Source organism: Aythya ferina, assembly GCF_964211825.1.
Source record: "Aythya ferina genome assembly, chromosome: 1".
NCBI lineage: Eukaryota > Metazoa > Chordata > Aves > Anseriformes > Anatidae > Aythya > Aythya ferina.
This window is the reverse complement of record NC_140296.1, coordinates 107059956-107082449: the sequence shown is the minus strand read 5'-3', so window position 1 is coordinate 107082449 and position 22494 is coordinate 107059956. Positions and strand designations below refer to the sequence as shown.

The 22494-nt window shown below is 38.9% G+C and overlaps 1 long non-coding RNA gene and 1 pseudogene across 2 annotated transcripts in view; one reads left to right on the top strand and one right to left on the bottom strand.

The window, feature by feature from the left end:
* Positions 1-21389, top strand: part of LOC311430362 — a 48044-nt gene extending 26655 nt beyond the window's left edge. The window contains exons 3-4 of the long non-coding RNA XR_014688733.1: positions 19730-19837; positions 21295-21389. This is a non-coding gene — a long non-coding RNA (uncharacterized lncRNA). The remainder of the gene's footprint in view (positions 1-19729; positions 19838-21294) is intronic.
* LOC311424904 (inositol 1,4,5-trisphosphate receptor-interacting protein-like 1) lies at positions 8614-9657 on the bottom strand (annotated as a pseudogene). Its single transcript has one exon. The product of its transcript is annotated as an inositol 1,4,5-trisphosphate receptor-interacting protein-like 1 (transcript).
* Positions 21390-22494: the final 1105 nt, after the last annotated feature.

Sequence of the window (22494 nt, the reverse complement as noted above, 5' to 3'; positions counted from 1 at the left end):
TTTATTTTGGGAAGTTCTTTAAGGGGATAGAAATTTCACAAGAACAACTTCCCTTTCTTTTTAAAAGACTTCGTTTTACCAAGGAAAGAGGGGGATTTGTTTATTTGTTTTGACTACGTGAATGGGGTTCACGTCCTGATACAAGTTTCTTCAGTATAAATCCTAGTAAGCTATGTTGACTTATATTGTAACATTGTAGACTTTGCTATTGTTACTCTGTCTATCTCATTAAAATCAATTGAGTCATTCCAGATGGGAGCAATTGAAATCAATGTTTGGTCCCTGATAATTTAGTTTAACCAGAGAAACTTCTGTTTGTAGAAGGAGCTCTTTGAAGTGGAACAAACACTGATAGTTAGCAGTGAAGAGAGGTTTTATTTGACCCGTCTTTCTGAATTCTATTCCTTTCTCATCAGATATGGAGTTATACTTTCTGACATGAAGTTCTAAGGGAAAGAAATCTGGTTTTGTTTTTATCTATCTGTTATCTAATTTAAATGTAACAAATCTAGTTAACAAAAATCTTTTTCTCATACTTCTGTTGTTTGATTTTGGCTTAATTTGTAGAAAATTTTGAATTTCGGATTTTTTTTTTTTTTTTTTGAAAATCATACATTTGATAACACTGGCTGCAAAGTTTTTGTAATATTGTAGATGAGCATACATTAACTTCACTCTTTCCTTAGGAATAATCTTTTAATGTATGAGAAAGTGCTTCTTATATTGTTAAAGTAACAAACAACCTAGAGTGAAACTGTCTCAAATTGCTGAACAAACTAGAATAGAATAATTTGTGAGACATGAAAAATTCTTTTCTGTTTTTCATGTTTTCTTATGGTTCTTTATCCTAGGTCTAAGACAGGAACTGGAGAAATGCCTTCATTGGTCAAAGCTGGATTTAAGTATTTTAAGAAAGTAAACTTAATATAGATATATACTCTATATATAATATAGATATTATATTATATTATATTATATTATATTATATTATATTATATTATATATTAATATAGATATATACTATATATATAGATATAAACTTGATAGAGAAGATTGTGGCTGGTTCTTGAAATTAATTCAGCTTTCAGCGCTCATTGAGGCAAGAGTTTAATAAGGTAAGAAATGTGTAGCTCAGTACCATTAGGGATTAGATATATCTGAAGGCAATATAACAAATCTTGAAGACAGAGAAGTTAATTTTATCATAACAAAGAGCAGTTAGTGGTCAATGTTGTTGACTGGTGTAGGAGCTTAAACTTGTTCTTGTCAGGAACAAGGCTTTGCAAGGAGTCACCATGTATTTACCATTTAATTTGGTTCATATGATCTAAGCATGGGCCTTGCTGAGTTTCTTGATAGCTCTGAGAACATGAAGAGGAGCAGTGTGTCTTGTGTGTCTGTACAGATGCATATGGTAGTGCTAGGAGGGCACTCCAGAAGCACACCATTACTCAGGTGCTTGCAGTAAGACCCTTTCTGGGGATATGGAGTCTCCAGAGACCTAACTGAAATACGCTGTTTGTCTTCTAACTGCTTATTACAAAGCTGATAAGGTTTTGCTATTTTTTGTGCTTTTTGTTTGTTTGTTTGTTTTTGTTTTTCTGCTTCCAAATCATGAATGTCTGAAGTCAGGTTGATTATGTTTCCTGGTAACACTTGAGCTTTCTGATAAAATACTGATGCAAGTATGTTTATCAGATGATTGATGACTATCTCAAAAACTTAGTCTTACATGAGTTTTTGAAGACTCCATGTTACACTAGCAGGCAGCCAAAAGACTAAAGACCAGAGTACCACTTTAAGAAACACAAAATTATCACAGAAACAACAAAGAGCCTCAAGAGAGGTCATTCTCCCAGAATCAATTATATGTCTTGGTGGGGGGAAAAAAAGCACCCTTGAGATTTCAATGAACAAACCTGTTAAAAGACCTTATGTCAACATAATTTTCTGAAACGAGTAAAATAGATTAACGTGTTACGGCAGGGGACAAAAATTGGTACATTCCAGGGATTCCAAAGTCTCATCTAGCATGGCGCGATTCATCTGCAATTCCAACCCAGAAAAAAAAAAAAGTCTATTCATAAAAAAAAAAGTTTTTTTTTCTCTTATTCTGACTTAAAGAAAAAGAAAAGAAGAGACCTTTTGAAGCATTTTGTCAAAAATAACAGAAGAAAGTACTTGATTCCATTAAACAATGAAGCAACTACTTTCTAAAATGGGACACAGAGTTTTAGGATTTGCCTATTTCAGACCAATAATTTAAACCTTTCACATCACATACAGTGGCACTTTTAGTAGGAGTTTAATTTGGAATTTGTCTTTTTCAAGCTGACCTCAAAACAACTCTTAAGTTGTTTGGGTAATCTGTGAGTCTTCAAAATTCCAATATTCTGTTTGCATATTCTCAGTTGTTCATTAATCTTTAATTTTCAGTAGGGAATCTGAATAAAGAAAGTAAATAATTTCCATTTTAATAATATATATCTTCTGTTAATTCATCATTTGATGCTATGAAATATTGCAGATATAATAGCATCCGCTATCCATTTCCTAGCGCATTTGATTAGACAGCCCCCCCGTATCATTTAGAAGGAAATCTAAACATGTTTTTTATAATTTGTAGCTAATCATCGGTAGTCCAAAGTATAATTTCCACTGTGTTTCAAAAATACTTAGTGTTGACATTATTATCGTTCTCTATTCGTCTACCTTGACTTGGAAACTTCTCTCACAGTAATAGAGATTTCAGATAGTTTTATTATGTGCCATCTCCATTTACTGTTTACACAATCTATACAACATAGTACACATCCTTCACGCAAGAAGTAGAAACTACTTTTTTATCAGTCAAAATTATGAGTGCAGCTATAGGCCAGAGTCATCAAAGGCAGTACAGGGGAAGAAAAGATCGTCTTTTTATGGTAGCCAGTTCCCCATTATTCACCGAAGATTTACTACTGTAAAGGAGAAGGCTCTTCTGGCTAATCTTTAAAGTGCTTTTTTCACAAAGGATGACTTCAGTTCTTACCAGGCCTAAGTGCTCCAGCAGTGGAAGAAGGGAGGTTTTGAATCATGGTCCTTTGTGCCCACACCACATTTCCTTCCAGATAGCACCATTCACACTACAATCTGTCAAATGTTACTCTGGAGAATATGGGCTAATGCAGTCATCTACTACTAAGGACATAATGTCAAAGATTTTATCCTGTCATAGTAAAGAGAAATATGGTTAAAGATAACCTCTGGACACCCATCATGTAGCCGGATTATGAAAGGCAAACACTGAAACACCATGTGGGACTTGTATTGAATACATTCCTTCCTGCTAAAATAGCTTAAGGCTGGATGGATTTATTGCCAAAATGGAGTTGTAACAGTGTAAAGACAGGTTGCCTTGTTTAAACTACAGGAATGCCAGTACATATGATAAGGGTGTGAGGTCTACAGTTAAGTCTTTGAGGTAATTTTCAAGATTACCCTCAGAAATCACTTGTCCCTATCATACCAAGTGCCTTTTTGCAACTGAAGTGAATTTCAAGGGTGGCTGTCAGAGATGTCTTAGCAGCTGCCTTTGTTGGATTAACTTCTGTTGCATTTCACTATCTACTCTAGAAAGAAAAAAACAGCTAAAACAGTTGAGCAATAGAAAGCAGAGACAGTAGGTCAGATTTCCAAATCTGATCAAGATTTTTCTTGGAGTTAAACAAGCTATATTAAAAACAAAAGGCTCTAATCTGATAACAGGATTTTTTTTTTCTTTTAATTAAATTTAGAGAAGCCATTAGCACCAAAACATTATCTTTAAATATTGATACTTGCAACAGTTAAGAATACAGATTGTACAACCGGATGGATCAGGAGAAGAGTAATCATGGGATATAGCAGCTCTTAGACTTAGAAGAAAATTCGACCTATGTAATTGGGATTTATGAGTTTCCATGTGCTGTTACAACTCTTTTCTCCTCATTCCTCTCAGTAACATTATAACTTGTTGTTCAATTCCAGCTAGGTTTGACAGAGGTCACTGGCAAAGTACAGTTGAATTCAAGGCTTATGAAAATAAGATATTGAGGTATTGGACAGAAAAACAGGCATTATTAATACTGCAAATGTGAAGAATAACAGCAGATTGCTATGAGGAGGCTATGTAGAAGAAAGCACTGCTTAAAGGTCTCAAGCTTTGTAAGCTCTTCGTGTAGGTTTACCTACCATGGCTGGCACTCAAGAGACATAAAGCCAATGGAAACAGACTTCATTAACTAAAGTATTTGACTACTACTACTTTGCCTGTAGAGTTCCAGTGGGAATCAGGTCAATTACACATGGACAAGCTAATTACTCTTTGATGTTTGGCTGTTTCATCTGCATGATTTCAGTTCAGTTCCCCATGGGAAATGTTTATATCATGAGAAATCCAGCACTGTAGCAGAGCCCATTGTAAACCAGAGGCTTCACCATGAAGAACTTCCTTTTTGAAAAAGAGATTAGAAATGTCAGCATAAATGTTGTACTGCAAAGGTATGTAATTTCTCTGACCAACTGTAAGTAAGAGTTTGCTATGATGGCTTACAGTTCATAGAACGCCAGTTTCCGTTCATTCCAAAAGGGAGTGACTACTTCAATAATAGTTTCTGGAAGGATGACACAGCAATATAGAAAAAACAGCCTGTACTGTTTGCCCTATAGGTTGGAGAACTTTTGTATATCTTGCTTCCATCGATGGAATTTTTTGGAAGAGGTTCATTGAGTTTGTATTAGACTCTCATTTCATTTTATTAAGAAAGGAAGGAAGGGAGGGAGGGAGGGAGGAAGGAAGGAAGGAAGGAAGGAAGGAAGGAAGGAAGGAAGGAAGGAAGGAAGGAAGGAAGGAAGGAAGGAAGGAAGGAAGGAAGGAAATATTCCCTGTTAAGGGTTTTTGTTTTGTTGTTTGGTTTTGTTGTTTTCATTTTGTTTAAGAATTAGGTAGGTTTCAGATAATTCACTTCAAGTGCAGAATTTTAGAGTGAATTTTGAGACCCCTTGACTAGAGAGATCCATTTGTGAATCACTGACAAACAGCTAACTATAGTCAACAGCCATATACTTAACTCTATCAGAACAAACTGAAGAAAGCAGAGTTGATTTTTAGCTGGATAACAAATCATACATTTCTGATTTAACAGTCTGATACTGTAAGAGGTAAAAAAATGTATTCTATTTCTTCAGAGTTATTTCTTTCAATGTATCTTTAAAGGGTATATTATTAGTCTGTCCTAATGCAAAATGATCAGCTGAAACTAATCTTACTAATGAGGTTCATTTGTTCTTTGACAAAGCAATAAATAGTTTCCTCAAGAAAAAACTTAACTAATAGTTTAGCCACAGTGTTATAATTAATTTTCTTCTCCGGCGCTAGCAAGCATGGAAACAAACAGTAAATTTTTCATTTGTTCATCTGTTCAGAACAACTGTTTAGCACAGATATGCTTGATTAATGGATTTAATTTGTTCCCTTCTCCTGTAGTCAGTTTTCATATTACACTGGTTATCAGAGGATAGGACAATAATGTGGGTACTCTCATTGTACTGTATTCCATCAGTGTCAGGGCTACCTTCTAGCTCTGGGTCTGCATCTTTAACCTTTGTAGTCCTGCCGAATCTTTCATCAATCTGTGTTACAGTCACCTTGGGAAGGAAGAGCAGAAGCACTCAGTCAGCACTTACAGGTAGTAAAGTGTGTCATTATTTCTTACAAAATGCTGGCAGCAGTGCACCTTTCATTTCAAACAGAAATATGATTTGTGAGGTGAGCTACCCTACTGTTAAGAGTAGAAAATGTAAGTTAATAGTCTGGTTACTATCTGGATTTTATATTTATATTTGTATGTGTATGTTTGTAAAAATGCACATACGTATATATAAAATTATATTTGTTTTTCTTACAGTTTTTATATACAATATTTCTGTGGTTCTAAAAATTATTACTGTTACATACTTATAATTTATATGCCTGCTTCAAGTAACATCATAAATAATAAATAGACATTTCACAATCTTAGTTTCCTCTCATTGGAACACATAGAATCATAGAGACTTGCCAAGGTTATTCAAGGGTTCAGGATAGTGAAAGTGATGAACAATTAGAAGGTGCCACGTTCCTTCAGTTTCTATTATGGTAAAAAGGAGTTGAACCAAATTTAGTGGCATACATGTATATATTACTTCTTTAAGTGGCACATTACATGCTTACGTAATAAATCAAGTGTAAAAGATCCTTAAGACCTGCTGAAGTAATAAGGTGTTTCACGGTGTCACCATAGGTATGCATCATACAAATTCTTTGAGGATGCTGGCATAAAACTGGGAAAAATAATTTTAGTGAACTTAGATTTTTTTTAATTCAGCAACTACGTAATTAAGAGTTGTACATCCTCTGAGTTATCATATGTATTTCAGTATTACACAGTGGTGTTGATATTTACTTGTGTTCTCCTTATTTCAGTTACGTAAAAATGAGAGACAGTTTAGGCCAAAGAACCTTCACAATGTAACTAGAAAATTACACAAGTGAAAAAAAATGAAAAAGGAAAAAAAAAAAAAAAGAGAGATGAGCATGACCTGCCCAAAGTCACAGAGCAGGCTGCTGTCATAGCCAAGAGTAGACATGAGATCTGAGATCCTGCTCAGTGTGTAGTCCACTGAACATATTGACTCCTTGTGACACTTGCGTTTAAATACCTTCCATCCTTCTTATTTCTGCTACAATCACTTCATCAGGATGGAATAATACCATAAACACACTAGAAATTTCAATATGCTGTTGTATAATGAGGAAAAATATTTGTTACACAGAGCTTGCTTTAGAAGAACCTTATACTAAATCCTCTGTGGCACATAGTGGCCCAACAAGTTGTCAGTTTTTTCTCTTCTTCTTCTCTTCTGCAAAATTTTCTCATTTCTCAGGCTCAGAAATGACCATTAATTTTTCCTATTTCAAATGTAGTTCCGGATTGGAGAGAAAAATTGTGAGCATAATGAATAAAAGAAAAAGAATACCCATGACTGATGTTAGGTAATATCTTAATTGACGTAATTATGACATCTAAAGCCAAGAGTAAATCAATAAGGAAATAACAAAAATAGGGCTGTATAAAGATAGGATATTTCAGAAACATTTTGTAATTAATACTGACCGGAGTGACAACTTTCTAAAATGTCATTCTAGTTCTGATTTGTTAGTGTGGTTACCTGTTTCACCATCTTGAAAGATTTTTTTTTTCTTTTTTTTTTTTTTTTCCTTCATTCAGTTAAGGACAGCTTGATTTGCAAGGCAAGTTGAGAATGGCCAAATATAAATATTTGGTTCATCTTTTGATTTTGAGAGTGTCCACACTAAATTTTCGTTGTCTTGGTGAGAGTACTGGAAACTCCAAAACAAAGCAGAAGTTGGATTTTACCTGTGAATCATTTTTTCTCATTACAACGTACACATAAAATCTGTTCAAAATTTCCATGCAATTATTCTCATTTAGAAATGATATCAACGAAAACAAAAATAACCAAGCACAGCATTTTTTTCTAGGTTGTAACTTGCTAATTGTGCAAGTTTAAAAAAAAAAATAAAACCTGGAAAAAAAAGTAATGGTTATATTTTTAAGTTATAGAAATCATAAAATGATAGAGTAAACTGAGTGGGAAGGGACCCATGAGGATCATCAAGTCCAACTTCTGGGACTGCACAGAAAAATCCTAAAATCAAACCGTAAGTCTGAGAGTCTCTTATTGAACTCAGTCTCAGTGCCATGAGCACTACCCTGGGCTGCCTGTTCCAGTGCCCAACCACCCTGATGGTGAAGAGCCTTTTCCTGACATCCATCTTGAGCCTCCCTTGTCCCAGCTGCATTCCGTTCCCTCAGGTCCTGTCACTGTCCCTGCAGAGCACAGTGCAGCACCTGCCCATCTGCTCCCCTTGTGAGGGAGCTGCAGGCCACCATGGACCAAGTGACCTCCAGAGGTCCCTTCCAACCTCAGCCAGACACTGGCTCCTGTGTTTTTGGAAAACATTTCCTAATTCTGTGACAGCAGTGCACTCAGCACCCTGTGCCCATGTTCCCCCACAAAGTGCTGCGAAGACACGGTCAGAGCGTTTGTTCACATAGGCTGTTTATTGTCATCAATATATAGGATGAAGCTCCTTGACGGAATGGATTCCCTCCAAGAGTTTGGGTGCTCACTGCCTGGAAGAAGTTGAGCAGTCCAGCTGTTTGGGAGGCCGGGGACAACACTATCCATCTCCTCAGGTACCCTCTCGTTGCCTTCCCTCTCGAGGAAGCAGTTGAGGTGTTTCTTCTCCAGGCAGCAGCAGAGGCACGGCAGGAGGTCATCCAGGCGCAGGGGGCAATCTTTCCTTTGCCAGGCTTGCCAGGGCTGTGGCTGTCAGCTGGTGAATCGCAGCCATCTTCAGGGTGTGGGGGGAAAAGCCTTTGCTCACCAGCATATGGGCGCAGGGCTGCAGATGTTTGAGGTGGAAGCTGTGGGGTCGGGCATGCCTGGCCGTGTGCCCGACAGACTGCATCTCTGCCACAGCGCAGCTCTTTGGTGGCGCCGTGCTGCTGGTGAAGCTGGCCGCGGCTACTCCAGGCTCAGGAAGGAGTCCGAGTCATCTAGCTGCACCCCAAGCGTGATCTCAATGGAGAGGGTGCTCTGGGAGGCGTTGGCCAGCCTGATCTTGCAGGAGCGGCGGGAGGGCAGCACCGTCAGGCGGCAGTGGCGCGACTGCGGCAGAAGCTCCCAGGCTGCTTTCATGAAGGCCTGGAACCAGCGAGTGGTTTCCTCCACATCCAGGTAGGAGCCGGTGCAGAGGGTGCGCAGCAGGCTGGGCTCCTGTCTTCTTCTCAGCTCGTGCTCGGGGTGGTGGAGGAAGCACAGCATGTCCCCCACCAGCCGCTCCCTCGCGCAGGCGCACTCCAACTCCACACGCAGGCCGGGCTTCCTCGCTGGCGTTTCCCCCTCGGCGCCCAGCTCCAGGTGGAAGGCGTGCCCGGGGGGAGGCCTCAGGGGCACGAGCAGGCGGTAGAGGACGTTGTCCTGCCGGGTACTCCCGTCTTCGGAGAAGCAGCCCACGCTGATGGCTGGCTGCAGCCGTGCCTTGAAGAGAGATTACCCGGAGAGTCTTTGGCAGGCACCAGGAAGCTTGTCCACCAGCTCCTCCACCACCTTGCACTTCTCGGCCATGTACGGCGCCGGCCACTGGGTGCGATTGGCCCAAACCCTGCCCAGATCCCAGGTGTCATCGGTGTGGCTGTCGTCTTCTACACCATCATTCTTCTCCTTCTCCTTCTTCCCTGGGTAGCTGCCCTGCTTGCTTCTGCTGCCAAGCCCAAGTCTCCATTTCCTGAGCCACCGGCAGAGCCCGAAGAGCAGGACAAGGAGGTCAATAAAGGTCCAGAGCTGCCACTGCTGCAAGGCAGTGAAGAGCAGGGCTCCCAGGGCCACCCCGCTCTGCTCCTGGCTCCTCTCCTCCATCTCATGCAGCAGCCGAGCCATGCCTTCAATCAGCTGCTCCGCATGATGCTGCATTCGCTCATTTGCATCCGCATCCACACGATCATCCAGGAACCATGGCTTCTGGGCAGTGCCCAGCACAGCCAGGGCGAGGAAGATCAGCCAAGCCATGGCTTGCAGGAGGTGCAATCTGCACTCACCAATGGCCAAGGCCAAAGTGTGGTGGCGCTGCTGCTGCCTGCCCTGATGACAGCTCCCCCGCTGGGACTCATCCTCTGTGCTGTCAGAGGCACCACAGCCACATCACACCAATCCCCCTCCTCTCCTCTCCCCTCCTCTGCTCTGCTTTCCAAAGTGAAGACGACCTCTGCTGGGTGAGATTCTGGAAGTAAAGAGGCAGAGTCAAAAGACATCTGGACATGGAATCACAGACTCTCCTGAGTTGGAAGGGACCCATGAGGGTCATCACGTCCAGCTCCTGGATCCACACAGGACTATCCAAAAATCAAACCACGTGTCTGAGAGCATTGTCCAAATGATTCTGGAATTCCAGCAGACTTGGTGGCGTGACCAGTTCTCTGGGAAGCCTTTTCCCCTGTCCGACTGCCATCTCAGTGATGAACCTTTCCCTAACCCCCAGCCTGACCCTCCCTTGTCCCAGCTCCATGCTGTTCCCTCAGGTCCTGTCGCTGTCCCCGCAGAGCAGAGCTCAGCAGCTGCCCCTCTGCTCCCGTCGTGAGGGAGCTGCAGGCCACCACGAGGCCTCCCCTCAGCCTGCTCTGCTCTGGGCTGAACAAGCCCAGGAACCTCAGCTGCTCCTCACATGTCTTGCCCTCTACACCCTCCACCACTTCCATGGCCCTCCTTTGTACACTCTCTCCAGTAGGTCTGTATCCTCCTTCCATTGTGGCGCCCAAAACTGCGCACAGCACTCGAGATGAGGCCGCAGCAGCGCAGAACGCAGCGGGACAGTCGCTTCCCCGGACCGGCTGCGCTGGGCTTTGTGCAGCCCAGGGTGTGCTTGGCTCTTCTGGCTGCCAGGGCATGCTGCTGACTTTTATTCCACTTGCTGCCAACCAGAACCTCTGCATCCCTCTCCACGGGGCTGCTCTCCAGCCTCTCATCCCCCAGTCTGTACGTATATTCAGGGTTGCCTCTTCGCTCCCCGGTGCAGAATCTGGCACTTGCTTTTGTTAAACTTCACACAGCTGATGATTGCCCAACCCTCTAGTCCGTCAAGGTCTCTCTGCAAGGCCTCTCTGTCCTGGAGGCAGTCAGCAGCTCCTCCTAATTTAGAACCATCTACAAACTTACTTAGTGTGAATTCAAGTTCTGTGCCCAGATCATTTATGAAAACATTGAAGAGAACTGGCCCTAAAATGGAGCTCTGGAGAACCCCACTGGTGACTGGCCACCAGTCTGATGTAGCTCTACTTACCATAACCCTTTGAGCCTGGCCCTTCAGGCAGCTGTTTGCCCATCGTACTATGTACTTGTCTAGCTGTATGCTGGACGTTTTGTCTGGATGGATACTGTGAGAAGCAGTATCAAAAGCTATGCTGAACTCCAGAAAGATTACATCAACTGGCTTCCCTTTGTCACCTAGATGGGTAACCTTGTCGTAAAATGAAATTGAGTGAGTTAAACAGGACTTTCCCCTACTGAACCTATGTTGGCTATGACCAATGAGCGTGTTGTCTCTGAAGTGTTTTTCAATAACTCTCAGACTGGTCTTCTTCATGGTTTCACCTGGCACCAAAGTTAGACTGACAGGCCTGCAAATACCACGGCCTTGGGCATGGTCCTAAGAAGCCTGCTCTAGGTGGCCCTGCTTAAAAGGTGGGGTTGGACCAAGTGACCTCCAGAGGTGCCTTCCAACCTCAGCCAGACACTGGCTCCTGTGTTTTTGGAAAACAACACAGGCACCACACCACAGCTGCATCACAGCAATCCCCCTCCTTTCCCCTGCTCTGCTCTGCTTTCCAGAGTGAAGGGAATCTCTCTAAGTACATCAGATGTGTTGAAATGATACATCAAGGTAGGTTCATATTAAGAAAATATTCATCACTGATAGGGCAGTTGGACATGGGAAAAAGCTTCCCAGAAAACTGGTGAAGAGAACCTCTCCAGGGTGAGTGTTGCAGAACTAAACAGAGAGAGTCAAAAGCTATTTGCATATAGAATCATAGAGTATCCCAAGTTAGAAATAACTCACAAGGATTGTCGAGCCCAGACACAAGACAGTCCAAAAATTGAACCATAAGTCTGAGACCACTGTACAAATAATACAAATAAACTTTTTTTTTTTTTTTTTGTATAAAAATACTTGATGGGTCCCTTCCAAATCGTGTTTTCCTGTGATTTCATGACTCTAAATCCTTGAAGTTTCTCTTGATTTCTTATAGGAAATTATAAGAATACAACCTTCATTTTGTGGAGATGTGCTAATAACACAGACCCTCATTGTGTAGCACTAAAAAATACAAACATTCTTCAAGGTAATTAATAGCTCCGTTTTCAAATTAAAGTATGAAAAGTGTGTCATGTTGAATATCACACAGTAATCATTGACTGCAATAAAATCCTTACTGTCATGAATAAGTGACTTCAGTTCTGTAGGGAAAAATGAAGAGTAATACAGCAATTAAATTGTAATGTACCTCTTTTGTGTTTGCACATTAAAATAAAGTTGCCTTGAAACCGTAGTTCTAGGACTTACCATCTAAGGAACATTTTATTTCATAAGCTCAGTGGTGATATTTTTATTTAAATGTAGCACTGTGTGTGCACGTGTCCCTGAACACATAATATCTGTTCAAACTCCATCATTAGCATGATAGCTAACAAGCTTGGAGATGACTTAGTTAAAGGTCAGGTGCTTCATTAAAACCACTTGTCAGCCATTGGAGGATTTCCAGGAATGGTGAGCTGTGACAAAAACAACTGAGTTTATATTATACTTTGCACAATTAATTCTAAAGAAATTAGAGGCAATTTAGAGGAATAGCTGAGAGACCAGTCAAGATGAATTACACTCATCTGTACTAAACCAAAGTGCTTCATTGCCCTGGCAATTAAAATACTGTTATCTGTATAGAAATGACCATTATGTCAAGCAGCCTGAGCCTGTAATCCTTAGTCAAAAACTGCATCATAAGTTTTCCTCAGGAGACATAACTGAATTCAGAAGCCCTCCTAGCACATTCAGTAGCATATTCAGGGCTTTGTATTTACTGGGGAAAGCATCCTTGTATTTTTTGATACAGGGCTGCAAAGTCTGTTTGTTCAAACAGAGGAATTGGAAGTCACTTAAGGCTCTTGCTTAGGGAGATTGTGAACAATGTATTTTAATATATTCTGTACTTTCTGTGTCCGTCATACCACCAATTAACCTAGAGTCGAAACAAATGCTACATTCTTCTATATGCCAAAGCAGGAGGCTGTTCCATTGAGGGCTTACTGCTTTGCACCATTTTTGGTCTGCTGTCTGAAGGACATACTCCTGTCTTACTGTGGCTTTAACTTGGCATGCCCAAGTAATTAAAGACCGTTACAATGGTTGAAGTAATTCGATGTATGAAAATGAACTGTTGAAACAAGACATTTATAGTATTAGAGTAAGATTACTTAAGTACTCTAATCTGACACATTGACAGAGAAGTTAACAATTTGGAAGGGAATAATTTCCTTTTAATGTCTTGTTACAAAATCTGAGAACAAAAAGAATGAACTTGAAGTAGGTATTGTTAATTCGGAGAAAACAGCGTAGAATTCACTAGTGACAGAGAGCAAGATGTTGCAGCTTGGATTTAAAACAGGCACAGCAATATACTGAATGTTTACTTCAGATGATTAATTTTTCACTGTTGAAAAAAAAAAAAAAGTTATCCAAGCCTCAAGAAGTACTGTGAGCTGTAGTTGAATGAAGGGACTGCATGTCTTCAACTTGGGTGAAACTTTTTGTTATAGTGTGCTTGTAGTACAACAAATACACAGTAATTAAAGCCAGAATGAAAAGCAGGAAGCAAATGGAAATAAATATATATTTTAAAAAATCCATATTAATTTGGTTTTCAGGAATTTTAATTTATTAGAACATTCACAAGTAGCAGCCATATGAGAAGATACGTAAAGAACTTTTTATTAAATTTATGACTGTTGAGTTAGTTAATCTTCTTGCCCTACTTCAGAAGCTCTCTTGTTCTTTCTCTCTAATGGCATGAGAATACATTTTCCATTTTTGTTCCAAAGCCTGAAAATTCAAATTAATTCATTTGGTATTTCCATAGCCTCAGTATTATTCAGAAGAATTTTTATTATGTTCTTCCCAATATCAGCTGTGTTCTTCCAGCTTGCAAGGTTTCTGTTTCTCCTCTCCCAAAGCTAATGTTGAATTGAGGGAAGGTGGAAGAAACAATCAACTGGCCTGTTTTTACCAAAGAAGTTGAAGTGCCAAAGAAGTTTTCCTCCCTTCCTCCTGTTGCCTTCTTCCTGTAAATACATATTATCATTTGAGAACAGAGGAGGACAGCTGAGACTTTAATTAGCTGCTTTTTTAAAAGAGGTGTGAATATGCATAGATCAGATAATCAGCGGTTGCGCTCAGTGGTGGATAAAACAATAAGAATGTCTCTGAACATTAAAATCATGCCAGCCCTGACCAAAATCTTATGAGTAAGAAAAAAATCAGAAGTTAACAAAACTGGCTCCATTAAAATCTCAAGATATATTTCAATACACAAATTAGACTACACTGTTGACAGAGATCTAGTTTAGGATCTCTTTCTGGGATTTCTTGTCATGTAACAGCTGGGTACAGTAGAAATGTTTTAATATTTCCTGTGACAATTTGTTAAGAGAAGCTACTATATGATCCTGGTGTGTATCACAGCTTTTATCCTTTAATTTCAGTAAAAAGTTACTTGAATATGTATATATACATAAGAGGAAATTATTGAGTAGCTACTCTATACCTACTTCAGACTACTGCAAAATGTCATAATGACAATCATTGTGGATGTCTGTTGGGAGGAATAGGTTGAGAACAGAAGATTGGCAAGTAGGATGGGATCAGAACAGAAGACTGGCAAGAACTGTAAAGACACTCAGGTGACCTTGCATCTGGGAATGCATAATATCTGGGGAGTAGTAATGTAGGAAAGCACATAGATTGCATTTCATGCTGTTTGTGCTCTGTGTGTTTGGCAAGTAGCACGTGTGTATAGATAACATAGGTGTTTGGTAGACTTGGAGGCACCCTATCAGATGCGCTTGAGAAGATGCTGCAGAGATCAAAGAAGCACAGTGAGAATCACAGCATGGTGGTAAAAACTGTGCCTGTGCAAACTCTGGATAAAACCATGTGTAAACAGTAGGCTGGTAATCTGTCATGGACTGAGCTTAGCAGTGCCTGCATCCTCACTTGTGTGCCTCTGCTGGGGTGTTGCTTTGGGGATACCTCAGCTGGCGAGGTAATGAAAATAAATCTCTTTGCATTTTACCCATGGGTCTGCTGCTTGTGTGTGCTGACTCACACGGTGTCATCAGAAATCTTAAAATGTAGAGGGAATAAAAAAAATGAGAGTTTTGCAATACCCTAGAATAGCAAGTCCATGCCAAACAAGTAAGATTAGTCTAATGAGGGCTGGTTTGGGTCTAAAAAGATTTGAGTTCAGTTCTCTTCTGTACCAGAGTTTTCCTTCCAAAACGGTCAGTCTTTCTTCCCCAGATACCAAGAACAACATTTTCTGACTTCAGAATTACATAATAGTGAAGGAGATTTGTAGGCCTGCTGCTATGATATTGGTGGTGGAATATCCCTTATCAAAGATTGTTAGATACAGGGTTTGTTTGCTTTTTCATATTTATTCTCTGAGTAGCTCATCATCTGAGATACAACATAAATACTTATTTTGGTTTAATTCAGCTGTTCCTCGTTTATTACATAAAAGTATATCATGGAAGTTCAAAAAGTTGATTTGATCTTTATCATTTGCTTAATTTCTGTCATTTTGTTGCTGTGAAATAATAATGCATCTGAAATCTACTTGAAATAGAAATCAAACATGCCAGCTGGTTTGCTGAGAATGCACTGAAGTTTGTCTATTCATTGTCTTCTGACTGGACTTTTTGATTGTGGTGATCTTTTTGCAGAGTCCTAAACAATGTTTCCCGGGCTGTGTTATAATGCTCCTTTGCCCTGAGACAACAGAATACTTGTTAGAGATGGAATCCCCTTAAATTTGAATTTTTTGAAAGAGCTCATTTGAACACCGTTTTGCTCTCTTTTATTCCAGAAGGACTCCCTTCTGATGACATTAAAAAAAAAAAAAAGCCTAATCATTGCCTTTGTACCATAGATGATAACTGCAGTGAAATTGCACTGGCTTGGGATTTCAGTTGTTCTGCTGAACAGTGCAAATTTTCCAGGAAATGCAGATTACTTTAGACCCTCAGACATGCTAAAGCTCAGGTCTCTGCCATTCTTTTTTATCTCTTATTTAGTGTGCAAACACAGGCAGGCTATAAGTATGTGTTCTCATTTTCAGTTTTCTGTGAAAATGCATCTGGAAAACTTTCTTTATGATGTTTTTCGTAGTGTTTGTATTTAACAAGGAATAAATCCGGTACTATTTGCTTAATGATTTCATGATGTATTTTTGTGCATAACAAAGGATTTGAGGACCTGCAGGGGCCTTTTTTGGTATGTGTTTGCATGCCAATTCCTTTCTGATAAAAGCTGCATAGAAAAGTATTTTCCAGACAGCTCTTATTTTGTTTTATTTTACTTCTAACGCAGAAGACAATAGATAGCATAAATAAATGTGCAGCTGTATGCTGAAGTGAGGAAAATTTTGTCAGGGATCTCAGTGAAAGCATGACTGTGCTCACAACATATCTTTAAGCAAGGGTAGTCTCCCTTCTCAATGGGAACAGTGACATGAAATGTGATATGAGGCAGATTAGCTGTGTCGTGGTGTCTTCTGGCAGCACATTATGTTCATGTCATGTTTTTGAATCTCATTTACAGATAAGCTCTCTGAGTAATTGTAGCATGTGTCTTAAAATTGTAATCTTCTTTTGATGTATGGAAACAGAGAAAATTAGATTGAGAGAATCTTTCAAATGACTTTGTATGTTATTTAGCTTTGGAGTATACGGTTTTCCATAAACAAAGCAAATCTTTCCCTCTACTGTTTCTCTTTAACCTTTCCAGTCTCCTAACAGACTGTAGTTTAAGATAAGAGGAATAAATTGGTTGCCACTGTGCTCTTGAATGAGTAGGTTTTCGTGTTTCTTCCTTAATGTGGTAAGTCCTAATGGTCTTGCGAGCTTGGATGGTATTAATGTTCATGATACTATATTAATGTTTTTACATTATTCTAATGATCTGAGTGCCATTATTATTCCACCTTAAGCATCAGTAATTACTTTTCAAATGATATTTAACCTAAAAGAAACATCTTTAGGGAGCACATCCTACCTTTCTCCCACACAGGTCTGTGACATGTAAGATGTGATTAGAAAATAGCAAATGGATTATATGATTTCCTAATTGTTCTGTAAAAAACAACAAAAAGCTTTTGAAATATGGCGATCAGAGTGTTCAGTATGAATGTGGTACAGTTCATCTTTCCATCTCTCTGCTTAAGGAATCCTTTCTAGATTTACCAAAAGAAACACAATTGGCACAGGGACTTCATAAACCATGGTGATGCCATTCCGTTCTCCTCAGCAGGTGACAGAAAATTTCCTGTGTTAGAAGAAATCCCTGGAAAGTACCAATCAGGTGTATTAATAAAAGACTGCCCATCAGCTTGGCTGGTCTGGAGAACTAAAAGTCATGTGAATCTGTGGAAAAAGGAATCTGTTGAAAAATTCTGAATTTCAATTTTTTTGGAGGAAATCTTTTTCAAGTGCTAACATTTTTCATTTAGATTTTACTTTGTTTGGCTTCCAAGTGTGATGACAAGAGGTTTCCTCCTTCACTTCACATTAAAAGTAGACAGCCTACCTAGCTGACATCTCTTCCTGCTGTATCATAAATGACTCTTCTACAGATTCATCTCTATTCAGAGCTATGAAAGATAATTATCTTACCTGACACCTAAAAGTTGTCTCTTTTTCAGTCACAGCAATATACAGGCCAGGCTTGGAAATTGCCCACTTCACAGTGTTAAGAGATGAAATTTCACATCATTATAAGAACTGTTAGGGAAGAGTTGTTTTGCAAGCAGTACTCTCCCTTCTGATCTATTTTCTTTTCTTTGGGAATTAAAAGTTATCTTTGCATACATCTTGTGGTAAGATGAAACACCACATATATCCCCTCTTGTAGATAGCAAATGAATATTGCGGAGGTATTTTATTGCATTATTGCTACTCTGTGCCATCGCTGCCTTTTCACAAATATCATTAAAGTGGAAGAAGCTTGGTCATAATGTGTTTAAGATTTAGCGTAAAGAGGAGTTATGTGTACAGATTTGCCATGCTTGAGCAGCAGGCTAGCCCCTCTGGAATGAGTGAGTGTTTACTAACAAATCCACTTTGCTGGTAATTATCATTGCAACCAATTAGCCCTGTATTCACTTCTTGGCCACTCTTCAAAGTAAAACTCTGTTTCTCAGAAAAATATTTTGACTTAATGTTATTTTTGGAGTTGGACTTCTGGGAGACAGCTTTTTTCCAGTGTCCTTAAATGATGCCTGATTTTATTTCTCATAGTGAAAGGCTTTGATATACCCATAATGCATATAGGCTTTATCAGAAGACAGAGACAGTGAGAGAGAGCACAGCACAATGCTTTATTTAAACTTGACAGTGGTGTTTGAGCAGTGCCATGATACGTAACACTCAAGTCATCAGAGGAAACTGAAACATGGACTTTCGTTCTAAAGGCCACTTAGAGTTTCCTCCAAAAGCCTTTTCTGTGAAGCCAATGCTACCACGTTGGCCTAGTCTCATAATTCACTGTCCAGACTTCACATTTATAAATTCTAAGAAGTGACAAAAATGACTTTTTCTCTGAGACTGCTTCATCTGTGATTGTGTTTGAGATGCTCAGGAATCATCCTATTGATAGGTACTTTAAAGAAGGCATTTCCTGCAGGACCACTTTCAAGGGACTGTATTTAACAGAAGTTCATTTATTTGGACACAACATTAAGCATATGAATATCTGCTGGAACTAGTTGTCATAGCTGAAAATGCCATTGATTCAACCAAAGAAATTCACAGTTAATGTCTCAAGATGTCTTCAGTTTGTTAAGTACACTCAAGGCTTTCTGTTGCAAAACAACAACAACAAACAAAGCAACCCACCACCAAACCAAAAAACCTTTCCCAGCCTGCCTCCTTTCCCGAGTCCTGCCCCTCTTCCCTCTTTATGTGCTTGGCCCCCGGAGGGCCTCAGGCCAGTCTGCGTACCTGGAGCTAGTCAGAAAAAGGGAAGAAGTGCAGGGCAGCCTTTCGGAAAAAGAGTAGTGCGTATTTATATCTGACATTTTTTGTTTGCATCCCTCCTGCAGTGTACAACTAGAATTTCCCCAGTACAGGATTCCACTAAGCATGACATGCCATCACTTGATCCTTTGGTTAATAAACCCATACATTCTTACCTATGTGTTTTTTTAAACACATGAATGCAAGTTAATGCTATTTTTCCTTAGATATTAATTTGAAGACAATGAAAGTTGCTTGAGAAATTATCCAAAAATACACGTAAGTGTTTAGACCCAATGTCTGATTAAAGGCGTCCAGAACACAGGAGATATCTTTGACATAAAGGCACTTTTGATTATTTTTTTTTATCAAGTAAGATGATGTTCTTCCGTAAATAAGCCGGTCACAAGTTGCTATGTTCTAGAGTAACTGTAAAGAACTAAAGCTGATAAATTCCTTGCAGTCCTACATGTAGCTTCTATTATTTCACAGATATTTGCTCCATCCTGAATGAATTATGAAAAAAATGAGCATCTTTCTGGTCAAAAGACATGCTAATTAAAAAAAAAATAATTACTTTGTTTCCAAAAAATCAGATAATGATTTTTAAACTTCACTGGTCAAAATAAGAAAGAAAAAATGCTAAAAAAAAGCATTTTATAGCATAAAATGCTAGGAAAAAAAAGCTTGAATCAGTATCTGCCATATCCAAATCAGATTCCTACCTTTTATATATAAAGTATCTGTTGGCGTCTGTGATGTAATACGCACATTAATTATCACATTTCTTTCTTTGCCATAGGGTCCTAAGTTGTTGCTGACCAATGTTCTTTGTATCTGCCTGTGCTGAACAAAGATGGCATCAATCCCCAGCCCCATCACCATGGTTTGTTATTTCTCCATGCTAGAGGTTAGTACCCATATCAGCTAGCAACCTCATGAAAAACCCTTTCAAGCCCAGGCCAGGCACAGTGCTTTAGGGTTGAAAAAACAAAACAAAACAAAACAAAACAAAACAAAACAAAAATTTAAATATACCTTTAATCATTTTAACTGAAGTTATTTGGAAGTATCGGTACAATTAGCTGAAATGGAATTTGGGAGGGAAAATGGTAATACTTGATCATCAGTGCCTTCAACTGTGAATTTTTGACCCTGCTCTTGAAAGGAGTTAATTTCTTTCTATGCTGCTGTACCACCCTATGTACCATGACATGTATCTTACCTGTATGTTGTCCTTTGTATTTACCTTCAACTATAGCTTTTAGAGTGCCTTTCTTTTCTTGAAAACTACCATGATTGTTCCCCAAACCCCAAATTTGAGGAGAATTGGTGGGGGGAGGGAGAGAGGAGAGACAAGCAAAGAGAAGAAAAAGCCATGTAAAATTGCCAGTCTCCTAACCACTAAACTTGAGAGCACAAGAAATGCAGTAACGTTTGTTTATTTTCCCAACTGGAACACAAATACTGTTAAATCACTGCCACTTGCGTATTTACACTCTGTAGTATCAGGGGAATCTTTTTATAATGTGATTTATCAAGCTAAGTACCTGTTCCACAGTGGAAATCTTCCTTTGCTTTAATAAAATATTTCTCCAATAAATATTGTCAGGAATTTTAATTAAAATAAACAACATGGATCATTGTTTAACAGATCTGGAATTTGTAGTAAATGACTTAACTTTATCATTGGTTTTAGGGACTTAAGAGACAATGTAAACAACCCATGATATTGGGAAGCCTCCCAGGAAGACAGAATTTGGGTTAAATGTGTGGTGTAAATAGCTATAAAACTACAAGGAACTTGTACTTTTAGACATATGTTTTAAAGCCCAAACAAACAAACAAACACTAAGGCATTATGTCTCTTATTAAGCATTTAATTGAAAAGACCAAAGGAAATTATAGATTGATTCCCCTAGGTATTGATAGCGTCAGGTACTGTTGAACTCTCAATCAAAATAATACTAGTATTTGTGCAGGAAAAAAGTAATTATGGAGAGGGAAAAACACTTACAAACATTTCTGATCAAAGAAGTATTTCCCTCAGACCTTTCTATGTCCATCTGCAAGTGTCATTTTGAAGTGTAAATTCTATATGTGGCCTAAAGCCATAATTCTTTTTTTTTTTTCTTTTAAGCCATAATTCTTTTTTTTTTCTTTTTTTTTTTCTGATCCTTATAATACATTGACACTCTAAAAACAAGTTGTGTTGAAGTTACTTTTATTCTGCTTGTGTACTTTTTATTTGAAGAGAATGGATTAAAAGAATATTCCTTTTTACAAGGATATGCAGTTGAAGTAATCACACATAACCTCAAGATTATTTTGGTAGTCACAGATTCTTCTCTTTTCACTCATATAAAGGCTGCTGCAATACCCATGGAAGTCGATGGAAGATTATCAAGACTTAGAGGAATAATTTAACACAGCTAAACATCTAATTTGTCTTCAAAGAAGTGTAAGTAATCAATCACATTTGAGTTTTGTTATATACCTTATACTAATAAGTATATTTTAATAAGAAATACATAAATATACATGAGGATTTTTTTGTTTTTAAAATAATATAAAAATATTTTCTTTAAATTAATACTTGAAATACCTGAAATTTATAGGATGGTATGAAGAGAGAGTCATATGTGTTATTTTCAAATTATTGCATAAAAATAATTATGGAAGCTATTATGATGATGAATATAAGATACAATCTTAAAAAGCTTATATTAAAAATACTATAATTTTTAGTATACAGAGAGTTTTAATGAAATTTTACAATATTTTCTGCTAAAAAATATTTGCTTCACGTGTGTTAAAGACATGTCTTAAAGAATGAAGAGTTTGTCCATAGAGGGGAAAGAAAAAAAAAAGCTTTGAGAAAGCAAATTGCAAAAAATTCAATAAATTCTTACTGTGAATTGAGTCAACTAGTGATTTCTTTAATCCAGAACAACTGAAGAACTTCACTCTGGCATTTTCAGCTTCATATTTGCAGTGTAAGTTTTTGAGAATAAAACCAGGCAAGACCATTTGTTAGCAAATCTAACCATATTGTCCTGGTTTCAGCTAGGATAGAGCTATTTTTCCTTCTAGTAACTGGTATGGTGCTGTGCTTTGGATTTAGGGTGATAATAATGCTAATAACCCACTGATGTTTCAGTTGAGGCAGAGCAGTGCTCATGCAGAGCCAAGGACATCCCAGCTCCTGGTGCTGCCCTGCCAGCGAGGAGGCTGGGGGTGCACCAGGAGCTGGGAGGGGACACAGCCAGGACAGCTGGCCCGGGCTGCCCAAAGGGATGTCCCATGGCACATGGTGTTGTGCTGAACAATAATATGGGGGGATTTGGGCAGGGTGGGGCAGCCACTGCTTGTGGCCTGGCTGGCTGGGCATTGGTCAGCGGGTGGTGAGGTGAGCAATTGCATTGTGCATCACTTGTTTTGTGTGTATATATATATACACACACACTATTATTATTATTATTATTATTATTGTTATTAATTATTATTATTGTTATTCCCTTCCTTTTCTGTCCTATTAAGCTGTCTTTATGTCAACCCATAAATTTT